At 52.2% G+C, this 13678-nt stretch overlaps 1 long non-coding RNA gene across 1 annotated transcript; it reads left to right on the plus strand.

Annotated features, from left to right (window-relative positions):
• Positions 1 to 2477: 2477 nt before the first annotated feature.
• LOC116557987 lies at positions 2478 to 13193 on the plus strand. The gene is made up of 3 exons (XR_004271778.1): positions 2478 to 3280; positions 3600 to 3604; positions 13182 to 13193. It is a non-coding gene; the product is annotated as an uncharacterized LOC116557987 (long non-coding RNA).
• The last annotated feature ends 485 nt before the right edge of the window (positions 13194 to 13678 follow it).

Raw genomic sequence — 13678 nt, forward strand, 5'->3', positions numbered from 1 at the left:
GTAGTGGTGAGATCATAGCTCAACGCAGCCTCAAACTCCTGGGTTCAAGTGATCCTCTCGCCTCAGCTTCCTGAGTAGCTGAGACTACAGGTGTGTTCCACCATGCCCAGCTAATTTTCTGTATTTTATGTAGAGACGGTATCTCACTATGTTTCCCAGGCTTGTCTTGAACTTCTGGGCTCAAGCAATCCTGCCTTGGCCTCCCAAAGTGCTGGGATTATAGGCGTGAGCCACTGCGCCTGCCCAAAGGTAAATTTGCACACAGAGACAGACATACATAGGAGGACAATGACCACTATAGGTCAAGAGATGCCTGAGCCAGGAGAAGAGGCTGTCTCTACTAAAAATGAAACCCTGTCTCTACTAAAAATATAAAAATTAGTGGGTGTGGGGACACGCATCTGTAATCCTAGCTACTCAGGAGGCTGAGGCAGGAGAACTGCTTGAACACAGAAGGTGAAGGTTGATTTTTCACCAGAGCCTCCAGAGAGAGCCCGGCCTGCAGACACCTGACTTTACACTTCTGGCCTCCCAACTGGGAGACAACAACTTTTTACTTTATTTATTGATTTATTGAGACAGGGTCTCGCTCTGTCACCCAGGCTGGAGTGCAGTGGCATGATCTCAGCTCACTGCAGCCTCATTCTCTCTGGCTCAAGCAATCCTCCCACCTCAGCCTCCTGAGTAGCTTGGGAACACAGGCACATGAAACCATGCCTGGGTATTTTTTTTTTTTTTTCTGAGATGGATTCGTGCTCTGTCCCCCAGTCTGGAGTAAAGTGGTACGATCTCAGCTTACTGCAACCGCCACCTCTGGGTTCAAGTAGTTCTTCTGCCTCATTCTCCTGAGTAGCTAGGATTACAGACACATGCCACCACATTGAGCTAATTTTTGTATTTTTAGTAGAGACAGGGTTTCACCATGTTGGCCATGCTGGTCTCGAACTCCTGACCTCATGATTTGCCTACCTGAGCCTCCCAAAGTGCTAGGATTACAGGTGTGAGCCACCACTCCCGGCCTTGTATTTTTTCAGTAGAGATGGGGTTTCATCCTATTGGCCTGGCTGGTCTCAAACTCCTGACTTCAAGAGATCCTCTCATGCTCCCAAAGTACAGGGATTACAGACATGAGCCACGGCATCTGGCCTGAGACAACAAGTTTGTCTTGTTCTAAGCCACTTAGTTTGTGGCACTTTGTTACAGCATCCCCAGCAAAGTTATTCCCAAGGAATAATCCATTTCATTGTTAAAGGACACAGAAGCCCATGCCCTCGGTCATTCATGAATGTGTAATTAGGTTTTGGCCAGGAACAGAGGCTCATGCCTGTAATCCCAGCACTTTGGAAGGCTGAGATGGGAGGATCACTTGAAGCCCAGAGTTTGAGGCCAGCCTGGCCAACATGGTGAGACTGCATCTCCACACATACACACACACACACACAAATATTAGTTGGGCTTGGTAGCATGCACCTGTAATCCCAGCTACTCAGGAGGCTGAGGTGTGAGGACCGCTTGAGCCTGGGAGTAAGAGGCTGCAGTGAGCTATGATTGTACCACTGCGCTGTAGCCTGGACAACACAGGAAGTCCCTATCTATCTCTAAAAAAAAAAAAAAAAAAAAAAGGTGGGGGGGGTTTGATTTGTTGTTGTTACTGTTGTTTTTTGAGCTGGAGTCTTGTGCTCTGCCCAGGCTGGAGTGCAGTGGTTCAGTCTCGGCTCACTGCAAACTTCACCTCCTGTGCTGAAGTGATTCTGTCACCTCAACCTCCCGAGTAGCTGGGATTACAGGTGTGCACTAGCACACCCAGCTCATTTTATATTTTTAGTAGAGATGAGGTTTCACCATGTTGACCAGGCTGGTCTGAAACTGCTGACCTCAGGAGGTCCTCCCGCCTCGGCCTCCCAAATTGCTGGGATTACAGATGTGGGTCACTGCACCCTGTCGATTTCAAGTTTTGGCTGGGTTGGGTCTGGCAGGTGTATGGTTAATAAACCAGGTCTAAATATTTCTAGGCTACTGGTGGCTCGGGCACGCACTGACGGCAATGTTGTGGATGGCGATATTGGCTATGAACATGGATGAAAACATGACCTGGTCTCCTTTTTTCACCCAGACAGTGTCGACGAGCTGACCTAGGAGATAAAAGGACAGGTACCTGAGGCCATGTGTACATCCTGGGAAAGGGGATGCCAACTGCTGGGACCCCAGCCCCCCAGCCACCACCCAGCCCACCCAGCCAGCGGCTCTTCCATGTTCATTACAGCTTTTGAGAGGTTCGCTATTCAAAGGAGGGCGAATCAAGGAAAGTACAGGGCTGGGGCACAATTCTGTTAAACATGACAAGGAATATGCTTTGGTTCAAGAAAACCCATGGCCAGGCACGGTGGCTCACGCCTGTAATCCCAGCACTTTAGAAGGCTGGGGACAGAGGATCGCTTGAGGCCAGACTGGTCAGCATAGTAAGACCCGCCCCCCAACTCCATCAAAAATGTAAAAGGAAGAAAAAAAGATGTAACTCAGGCATTACCCACCTCCAGGTAGCCTTCCTGATGGCGCCATCCCCAGGTGGGCTCAGGGGCAGCCTCTGTTCTCCAGGTATCAGAAGCTGCCTCCCCAGGGCAGTGGTCCCAGGTCAGCTTCTGTAGGAGTCCAGGCACAGAATGACGGTGGATGGATCAGGGCTGAGGGTCAGAGATGCGGAGAGGCAGACAGCTTTGGGACGCACTTGGTGAGATCAGTGGGATTTGCTGCAGGGTGACTGTCAGGGTGCAGGGGAGAATTCTGGACCGGCCGTGTCTTCATCTCTTTCTCCCCTCCAATCCCAGGAGAGCAAATGAGGCAGGAGGACTTGCGGGCCCGGCTCACTAGCTCCATCCTCAGGAACTCAAGGACCATCAAGTTCCGTGGCTGGGAGGGAGCCTTTCTGGACAGAGTCCTGGCCATCCGAGGCCAGGAGCTGGGCGCCTTGCGGACCTCCGGCCTCCTCTTCTCCGTGTCGCTGGTGTCCTTCCAAGCATCTACATCTCTGGTAATGTCACTCTAGTCTCTATGCTGAGCAGGACTGGGGAAGGAGTGTGGGGGTCAGGGGGTGAGGTAGGTGGAGCCTCCCAGATCCTACCACCCTGTCCATCAAAACCCACACATTCTGGATCCTGTTCTCTCGGGGTTCCTGCTGTCTTCTGTGTGAACAAGTTAATCACATCATTCTGGTGAAGGTGGCAGCGGCTGATGAGGTCTGTTGTTCTGAGAGTTCCAGGCTTCTACTGATGTGGGAAGGAGTGTTCATGTGCAGGCAGGCTGCAGAGGTAGAATCCGGGGTCTGAGTGGCTTTCCTGCTGCTGGCCAGCAGATGTCCACAGCCACCCTGTTCATGATCCTCGTCCTGCCATTCTGTCATTTATTTCCGATGGCTGTCAGAACACTCTTCCTAAAGCACAGCTGTCAGAAGAATTTAAACATGTTGATGCAGAGGCTAGGTGCAGTGACCCACGCCTACCATCACAGCTCTTTGGGAGGCTGAGGTGGCTTGAACCCGGGTGGTGGAGATCACAGTGAGCCGACATTGTGCCACTTCACTGCAGCCTGGGTGACAGAGCAAGATTTTGTACTTTTGTACTTTTTTTTGTACTTTTAGTAGAAATGGCATTTCACCATGTTGGCCAGGCTGGTGTTGAACTCCTAACCTCAAGGGATCCATCCACCTCAGCCTCCCAAAATGCTGGGATTAGAGGCATGAGCTACCATGCCTGGCTATGACCTGTATCTTGTGTGACCTCCTGTCTCATCCTGTGACTTAGCATGCCTAACCATCTGGGAATGCAGCCCAGTAGGTCTCAGCCTCACTTTACCCAGCCCCTATTCAAGATGGAGTTGCTCTGGTTCACACACCTGTGACAAACAGGCAGGGTTATGTTTCAATAAAACTTTATTTACAACAAAAGGTGTAGGCTGTAGTTGCCAACCTGTTTCTCATCAGCCAGGACATCTTCCTCTTCCCAGAGTTTTGATCTGGCCGTCCTCCCCAGGCCCCTCTCCCCTGCCTGCCCCACCTCCTGATTGGTTCTCTGTGGGTTCCTTGGTGCACGTGTAATTAGCTGGAATAACTGCGTTGGTCATCAAACCTGCTCCTTCAAGAGGGTCTGAGGTCCTCCCACCACAGGGACACGGATGGCACTGATAACCCCAGGGTGTGTGGGAGCCAGTGCCAGGTTGCTCGGGGCTGGCTGTGTCTCTGCACAGGGTGGCCCAGCATCTCCTTGGTGGCATTCCAGGTCTTCACGGACATTCACAATGGCAGCTCGGGCTTTGAGCATTCTGCACGCATCCTGATAGGACTCACATCTCTCAACTACTCTGTGAGCTGCTGTTACCATGATGGGCACCTGGAGCTCTCTGGCCAGAGCCGGCATAAAAGTGAGGCCTTGTTGTGGGCTGGATTCCCAGGCGAGGCCTCCCTGCTCGCAGAGCTGCAGATACATGGTAAGGCACTCAACATACAGCCCTGGGACTGGGGAGCTAGCTGCTTCCTCTGGACCCAGATGGCACCCCATCAAGCCCAGTGTGGCCCTGGGCTCTGGGACAACCAGGACAGCCTTGCCCATGAATGGCCTCACTCCCAAGGCAGGCAGATTAGTTTCCTAGGACTTCTGCAACCAAGTCCCACATACCGAATGGCTTAAGACCCAGAAATCTTAGCTGGCGTGCACAGGAATCTTGGCCGGATGTGGTGGCACGTGTGTGTGGTCCCAGCTACTCAAGAGGCTGAGGCAGGAAAATTGCTTGAGCCAGAAGGTCGAGGCTGCAGTGAGCTATGATTGCAACACTGTGCTCCAGCCTGGGTGACAGAATGAGACCCTGTCTCAAAATAAAACAAAACAATCCACAGTGGATTGAAGACCTGCCTGTCTTTAATGTGACGTTATTTTTACTTATTCCATCTGTAAAGACCATGTACTTACTTATGTATTTATTTATTTATTTAAGACAGAATCTCACTCTGTCACCCAGGCTGGAGTGCGGTGGTATGATCTTGGCTCACTGCAACCTCTGCCTCCCATGTTCAAGTGATTCTCCTGCCTCAGCCTCCTGAGTAGCTGAGATTACAGGTGTGCACCACCATGCCTGGCTAATTTTTGTGTTTTTAGTAGAGATGGGGTTTCGCCATGTTGGTCAGGCTGGCCTCAAACTCCTGACCTTGTGATCCACCTACCTCGGCCTCCCAAAGCGCTGGGGTGAGAATTGAGCCACCGCGCCCAGCCAAGACTCTATTTCTAAATAAGGTCATATTCATAGGACAGAGGGTGAGGGGAGTGGGACTTCATTACCTTTTTGGGGTCCATGGTTCAGCCTATTATGGGGGGAAAATAAAAGCAATAAGAGGAGGCAGCATTGGCTGGGCACTTACTACATACATGCCAGGCAAGCTGTGTACACACGAGAGCTCAGTACAGTACAGCTGTCCCCATCACACAGGGGAACGCCACAGCTCTTAGAGGGGGCTGCGAGCTGGCAGAACCCGCACCCTTCCCCCATCTGACCTCGTCTGCCGGCCCCCAACACCACCTGTTCCACTCCTTTCTATTCTTTAACACTTCGGGGTTGCTATTGCCCCAGGACCTTGGCATGGGCTGATCCTGCCGCCTGGAATGCCTCTCTCCCACACACCTGCCTGGCTCCCTCGCCTCCCTTAGGTGTTTTTCCAATGGCATCTCAGAGAGGCCTCTTTCCACCTCCCCATCTCCTCCCACCCTCTCCCCAGCTCTGTCATTTGAACACACCACGTAGCATACAAATACCTTTGTTTCTCATTTTCTCTACACTGGAAATCACCAGAATGTGTGCTCCAGGAGGACAGGAATGATTTTTGTCTGCTTTGCCACAGGGCACATAGTAGGTGTTGAACGTGCGTGAATGAGCATATGAGGTAGGGTTAGGAATGCCGTTCCCGTTCTGCAGATGAGGAATGGAGGTTCAGAGAAGTTAAGTCACCTGGCCCAGGCCACACAGCTTGTAATGGTGGAGCAAGGATTGAACAGAGAGCTACCCTCTGACCCCCATATAGATTATGGAGACCTGGCTCTTGACCATTCAGGACCCCTGGGTCTCCCTAGTCCCCTAGGGCATCTTCTGTTGGCCGCAAACTTTTTATTTTGGGGGCTGTGTGCAATGGCTCATGCCTGAATTCTAGTACTTTGGGAGGCTGAGGTGTGTGGATCATTTGAGGTCAGGAGTTAGAGACTAGCCTGGCCAACATGGTGAAACTCTGTTTCTACAAAAAAAAATTAGCTGGGCATGGTGGTGCATGCCTGTAGTCCTAGCTACTCAGGAGGCTGAGACATGAGAACCACCTGAACCTGGAAGGTGGAAGTTGTAGTGAGCCAAGATCGCACCACTGCACTCCAGCCTGGGTGACAGAGTGAGACTCCATCTCAAAAAACAAACAAAACAAAACAAAACAAAAAAAAAACAAAAAACTTTATTTTTGGCCCTCAGCCTCCTGAGGGGTGAACGGAGGGCTGGATCACATGAGGAAATTGTCCCTAGTCTGAGCTGACCTCAGAATTTGTTGGTGACAAGTGATGGGGTGATGGGAGGTCATTCTGGATGAACATTTTCACGCTGCTCTAGTTCCTGGCCCAGGATGCCTGGTGTGGCCGCCCCCAGCCAGGAGTGACCTCTCCCTCCTCCCATTGCTGTCCGCAGTCTGCTGTCCCCCCTCTCGGGGACACTTTCTGCCTGTCCTTAACATTCTTGGTACCTTTGACAGCCAGGTGCTCCCAGGCGTGGGAATTGTGTCCCCTCCATCCTCTTGTCCTGCACGTAGTAGGTACATGTGGTTGAGTGTGGAATGAGGAAGGAAGGAAGGGCTTCCCAGGCCTCCTGCATGCCCTACAGTCGGTCCTCTCCCATGTGTTACCCCATTTACTCTGGACGCTCTCCCGTGGAGGCGGGTGGGCTGTGTCCACCTTATAGATAAGGAAGTCGAGGCTCAGAGCTGCAGGGCTTATCCACCCTGCTGGCCAGATGGGAGGTGCTGGAGCCTGGCTGAGTGTCACTTGGGCCTGAACCATGAGCTGCACCCCACGGGAACCTAGTGTCTGACATAGAGTAGGCGCCATCTGTTTGCTCTGGGGCTCCTGGACCCGATGGGTTTCTATGTGTAGCAGAGGAAATCTAAGTCAAAGAAGAAACTCCTATTGTGAGTCAGACTCTCCTGTTCTGGGAGTGGGGGGATGGGAGGGATGGGACCCTCCAGCCAGGGCCAGGTGGCTGCAGGGTGGGTATCAGGCTGCAGTGGCCATTTATCAAGAGCAGACATCATGCTGATTCATCTGCAGGCTGCTCAGAGAATCCCCAGGAATCCCTACAGAGAAGCAGCCTCCCTCAGTCATTCGGAAAGTACTCACCGACCCCCTGTTGTGTGTCAGGAGCTGTCCTAAGAGAAACCCTACCCCCAGGGGGCTGGCATTCTCATGGAGTGGCAGTAGGGGTGCAGGAACCTAGTAAGAAAGTGAGTGAGGTCATTTCAGGTTGTGCTGGGAACCCCACTCCAGGGAGATGGATGGAGGATGCCTGGCAGCAAAGAATTGGGAGGGACTTCAGATGGGTAGTCAGGGGAGGCTTCTTGGAGGAGGTGTCATTTCAACAACTTCAACTTTAATGAAAGGAGGAGCCACCCAGGCCTAGATCTTCAGGGACAAATGATAGATCATGTCAAGGAGACTCAAAACGGGTTGACCCCACCCAGCCCGCCATGGGAGCCTTTCCCTTTCCCGCTGGTGGTGTCTTTGAGGGCCCCAGGGCATGACCCTTCCCGAAGTCTGGTGTTTTCCTGGGCTGGGAAGGGAGATGGACCTGTCTTCAGTAGCTCGTGCCATTTTCTGTCTCTAGACTCCCAGACCCAGGCCAACGTGGCCCTTTGTGGCAGGGACGGTGGGGTCAGCGTGGACCTGGCAGCCCTGGTGGCTTGGCCACTGCATGGCCCACTGCAGATGGTGGCCAATGCCAGCCACACAGTGCCCGCTCTTCAGAGGCTGGGCCTGCCCTTCTCCAGCCAGGTAAGGAGTGCATGGGGAAGACCTCCCTCCAAATTCTGTCCCCTCTGTCCAATTCCTGGGGTGCAGAGGACCTGCTGTGTACAGCGCAGATAGGGAGGGCCAGGCCTTGGGTTTCCCCAGCACTTTACAGTTTATGAAGGCTTCATTTGTAATCGCTGTAACCAGGTGTGCTGAGCAGGCTCTGCCTTCCCAATCGCAGGGCTGGTGTGGACGGGCACCCTGGATTAGCGTCTGGCTTCTGACCTGTCTTTCTGCCCTGCAGTCTTGGGTCAGAATCAAAGCTCCTGCTTGTCCAGTGCCCACCCCGTGCCAGCCCCCACTGAAGGGTTTATGGGCATTTGTTAGTTTCATTCTCCCAACGCCCCAGAGAGAGGCAGGGTGGCCCCTTCCTTACCAAGCTTTTTCTAGTGTTTGGATCCCACCTCTGCTGCTTGCCAGCTGTGTGGCCCTGGGCAAATTCCTTCGCCTTTCTGTGCCCTCATCTCTTAATCTGCAAAATGGGGTTGATGATACTGCCTATAACAGGGAGGTTGTGAGGATTCAGTGAGTTAATCTCATAAATGCCTGAGTAGATGCTTAAGAAGCACCGTTGTGATAAAGAAGAAAAAGGTGATGCTGATGGTGTGACAGTGACCATTGTCATCATCACCATCGTATCTGGGTCACAGGTGAAAGTGTGGGTGACTCGCCCAAGGTCACCTAGCAAAGCAAACAACAAAATAGGGCCTCAGACTTGGCACCCAGGTCCTTCCTCACGGGGTCCTCCTGCCTCGGTGGAGTCACCCACATGGGACCATGCCGTGGCCACTGTCACTTGGCATGAACTCGCCTTGCCTGGTTGGCCCTCCTTCTCCAAGCCACAGGGTGTGTTCCAGAGCAGGCTCCAATGCTTCTTTCACATACACACTCCTGTTTCAGATCACCCCTGCCCTAGTCCACTCTGCAGTGGGAAGAGTGGGGGCTCCTGGGGGCTCAGGGGCCCAGGATGTCACCCCTCCTATAAAGGATCTCAGCTCTGTACCCCACAACTGAGTGGACTGGATACCCCATGCCCCTGATTTCATCTACACTCTATCCTGGACTCGAGGCCAGGTGATGGGGAGCCCCCCGGGGAGCATGTTCTCGGCCCATGTCTGGGCTGCAGCTGTCCTTTGAGTGGGCATTGCCATCCTGAGCTGCAACAGGGGCCGACCCCTTGCATCCTCAGCACCCGTGAGAGTGTTGGATCAGCCAGGCCTGCGGGGCTTGGGGACAGGGACGTGCTGGACTGCAGAGCTTGGCTGGGGTCCCCAACTGGCCTGTGAGGGTCCTCAGGCTGTCTATGCCCACACACCTCACAATCTGCTCCTTCCTCAGCTCACATTCCTAGGACTCTGGGCAGCAGAAGAGATGAGCTCCTCGCTGCTGCGGACCTGCGATTCTCAGGCCAGCTTGCTTGTTCACGTCCATGGCCAGAACCAGGCAGTCAGGTGAGGCCCCCACCTACCAGGAGGAGAGGAGTTGGGGGGAGGAATCATTGGCTGGGCACCTACTGTGCACCGATGCCGGACACAGCACCTCTCAATCCTCTGCTCAGCCCCGCTGCACCGATGTGGGCAGGGAGGCTCAGAGAGGGCAAGTGACTTTCCCAGGGTCACCTAGCTGTAAAAATCCCTCAACCTCTCCAGGCAGAGCACTGATGAGTTCTTGGTCTCAGAAACTAAGTGCATCCCAGGCTGCAGACACTTACGAGTGATTATTACTGCCCTTAGGGCTGGGTGCCTGGTGAGGTGCTCGGTGTTCTCACGCATGCACTACTTCAGGCGCCACCAGCTAGTTTCCAGTGCTCAGATCTCAGCAGCTAGGGAGGGAGTGAGTAAGCCACTTGTTGAAGGGGTAAACCAGTGGTCCTCACTTACAGGCGACTCTCCCCTCACCCCCAGGGACTTTCGACATGTCTGGGGAGTTTCTGGTTGCTACACTGGGGAGGAGGACGCTATGAGGGTCAGTGTACAGAGGCCACAGATGCTGCTAAGCATCTTACAGTGCGCAGGACACACCCACGACTGCAAGGCCATGAGCCAAGACATCAGCTATGCCAAGGCTGAGACCCTGGGGTGGAGAGGAACCCGACAGGAGGGTGCAGCGCCCTGGGGTTACACAGGCCTGGGACAGTGGCTCATACCTGTAACCCAGTGCTTTGGGAGGTCGATGTGGGAGGATTGCTTAAGCCCAGGAGCTCCAGCAGCATGGTGAGACCAATCTGGGCAACATAGTGAGACCCCTATCTCTACTAAAAGTCTTAAAAATTAGCAGCCAGGTGTGGTGATGCTTGTTGTAGTCCCAGCTGCTTGGGAGGCTGAGGCAGGAGGATCACTTGAGCCTGGGAGGTAGAGGCTGCAGTGAGCAGAGATCATACCACTGCACTCCAGCCTGGGTGACAGAAAAAGACCCTGTCTCTAGGAAAAAGAAAAGGAAACATGGAGATGATTCCCACCCTGGCCTGAAGGACTGAGGGGAGGGGAGCTATGTGAGGAGGAGCCCTGGGAGGCGGCCAGGGGGTCACAATCCTGCTGTCCAGACCCTGCTGGGGCTCCCATGGGACCAACCCAAGAAAGCTCATGGATGGGCTCATGGCAGACTTGCAGCCCAGAGCCATGCTTAACCCTTGATACCAATGGGGAAACTGAGGCTCAGAGAGGGGCAACTGAGATGCTTGCCCATGGTGCCAGAACTAGGTAGAGGCCAAGCTGGGATTCAAACCCAGGTCACCTGGCTCCAGAGTCCAGCCCTAACCAGGACACCATATGGCCCTTGAGCCTCAGGGTGTGGGAATAGCCCTGCATTGGGCCACTGGTGTGATCCTGGCTCTCTGACCCTCTCTTGGAGAAGTTGACTTGGTCTTAACCTGGCCCTGGGGACACTGGACAAGGTGACGTCTTGCCAGCTTCAAGCCCTCTCTTTCCTTCTTTCTGGCAAAGAGCTCCTGTTCTCAGGCCGGCATCGCCTCCCCTCCCTCCTGGGCTGCTGCCCCAGCTCAGCCTCAGTCTCAGCTAAAGTAACTGTGCCCCAGCCACCTGGCTCCTAACTGGTTCCAGATGCTTGCCCCAGGTGGAAGGGGGCCAGGCCCCTCTGGGGCATGTTAACGCATGCGCATCTCTCCGCCAGCCTGCAGCAGGCCCACATGGGCCACCCTCTGAAACCTCTGGCTCCAGCTTTCCCAAACATACCCAGGTTTACGTTCCTGGGCTGGCCCACAGCTAGGTCCACGAGCCCTTTGGGAGACGGGGGAGGCCTCCTCACCCAGTACCTGGTGCCTGGCGTTGCCTCACCCAGCCTGGTGCACTTGTAGAGGCTGGAGCTGATGACGCAGCCGTTTGAACTGAGCCAGTGTCAACCCCGTTTCTGCTCTGCAGGAAGGACTGGGGGTTCCTGGGAGTGGACAGAAGGGTCCATTAGACTTAGGCCAGGTTCCTCTGTCCCTCTGAGCTGTCGTTGTCCATGTCCAATTCTGGAGCTCCCTGGAGGGCATGCCTAGTGCCTGGCACAGGGCCCAGTGCCTGGTAGGTGCTCAGTAAAAAACAGGGCATGAATGGGTGAGCGCATGCATGAATGGTGACATCTGCCAACTGGTCATTTCATTTTTTGGCCAGCCACCATGTTTTGCTAGGCATCCTCTTAGTCCTGGCCCAGGCCGAATTTCTTTACAGAGCACGCGCTATGTGCTGGGGTTCTCTGCTGAATTTACACGTGATTTGGGAGTTCCCTACACTTCGCTACAATGGCACAATCATTCAGGGAGCTTCTTTCTTTCCTTATTATTTATTTGTTTTTTGAGACAGAGTCTCCCTTTGTCACCCAGGCTGGAGTGCAGTGGCATGATTTCGGCTCACTTTAACCTCCACCTCCTGGGTTCAAACTATTCTCCCGCCCCAGCCTCCTGAATAGCTGGGATTACAGGCATGCACCACCACACCTGGCTAATTTTTGTTTTGTTTTGTTTTTGTAGAGATGGGGTTTCACCGTCTTACCCAGCTGGTTGCAAACTCCTCACCACAAATGATCCACCACCTCCCAAAGTGTTGGGATTACAGGTGTGAGTCACTGTGCCCGGCCTTACTTTTCATTTTTAAAATTTCTTTTTGAGTAAAGGTCTTGCTCTGTCACCCAGGCTGGAGTGTAGTGACATGATCATAGTTTACTGCAGCCTCAAGCTCTGGGGTCCAAGTGATCCTCCTGCCTCAGCCTCCAGGGTAGCTGGGACCACAGGTGGTACCGCCACACCTGGCTCCATTCAGGGAGCTGCTTAGTTTTTCCCCAAGTTTTGTTTTGAGTCATTTGAACCTATATAAAAGTTACTGTGGGACAGTGAACATTGACCAATTGTTAATATCTTTCCATATTTCTCATCTGTGTTACATAAATTCGTATTGTCATACATTGTTTTCCATATCATTAAGAATTAATATAGAGATGTTTCTGAAGATGTCATCTTTTTACTCTGAAATACTTAACCTCTTTCCTGTAACAAGGATATTTTCTGATTTAACACAATTACAGCATTCAGGAAACTGAACATTGAAGTAATACTTTCATTTAATGTACAGCCCATATAAAATTTCCCAGCTTTCCCAGTAATGTTTTTTCAAAAAACTGTTTTGTTTTGTTTTAAATATGGGATGCAGGCCAAGTTCGCACAGTGTACCTAATTGCCATGTCTTTTTAATTTTCTTAACCTAGAACAGAGGTCTACAAGCTTTTACTGTAAAGTGAAATGTAGAGCTGCAAGCCTTATGATCACTGTTACAGCTACTCAGAATTGTCATTGTAACACAAAAGCAGCTCTAGACGACATGTAAGTGAATAGGCATGGCTGCGTTACAATAAAACTTTATTTATAAAATCAGGTTGTGGGCCACATTTGGCCCAAAAGCCAGCTCCTGATCTAGAACATTCTCCTTCCACACCCTACCTTTCCTTAACCAATGTTTTATTTATTTATTTATTTTTAACTTTTTCTGATACAGAGTTTCTCTCTGTTACCCAGGCAGGAGTGTAGTAATGCAATCTCGACTCACTGCAACCTCTGCCTACTGGGTTCAAACGATGCTACTGCCTCAGCCTCCTGAGTAGCTGGGATTACAGGCATGCACTACACACCTGGCTAAATTTTGTATTTTTAGTAGAGATGGGGTTTCGCCATGGTGGCCAGGCTTGGTCTCAAACTCTTGACCTCAAGTGATCCACCCACCTTGGGCTCCCAAAGTGCTGGGATTACAGGCGTGAGCCACTGTGCCCAGCACCCCCCCAACAGTTTATTATACAAATTTTCAGACACTAATAAATGGAAGTAATTTCACAGTTGAATACCCACATACCTAGATTTTCCTGTTCACATTTTATTTTGCATAATCACATAGCTCTCCATCCATCTTAGTTTTGGATATATTTCAAAGCAAGTTGCAGATATCAATATGATTTTCCCTAAACATTTTATTATCCTTAACCACCGTTAAAAAAAAATCCCAACCAGATGCAGTGGCTCACACTTGTAATCCCAACACTTTGGGAGGCCGAGATGGGAGAATTATTTGACTTCAGGAGTTCAAGACCAGCCTGGGCAACCTAGGGAGACCCTGTCT

This window comes from Sapajus apella, unplaced genomic scaffold, assembly GCF_009761245.1.
Source record: "Sapajus apella isolate SASKATOON/1434 unplaced genomic scaffold, GSC_monkey_1.0 scaffold2, whole genome shotgun sequence".
Classification (NCBI taxonomy): domain Eukaryota; kingdom Metazoa; phylum Chordata; class Mammalia; order Primates; family Cebidae; genus Sapajus; species Sapajus apella.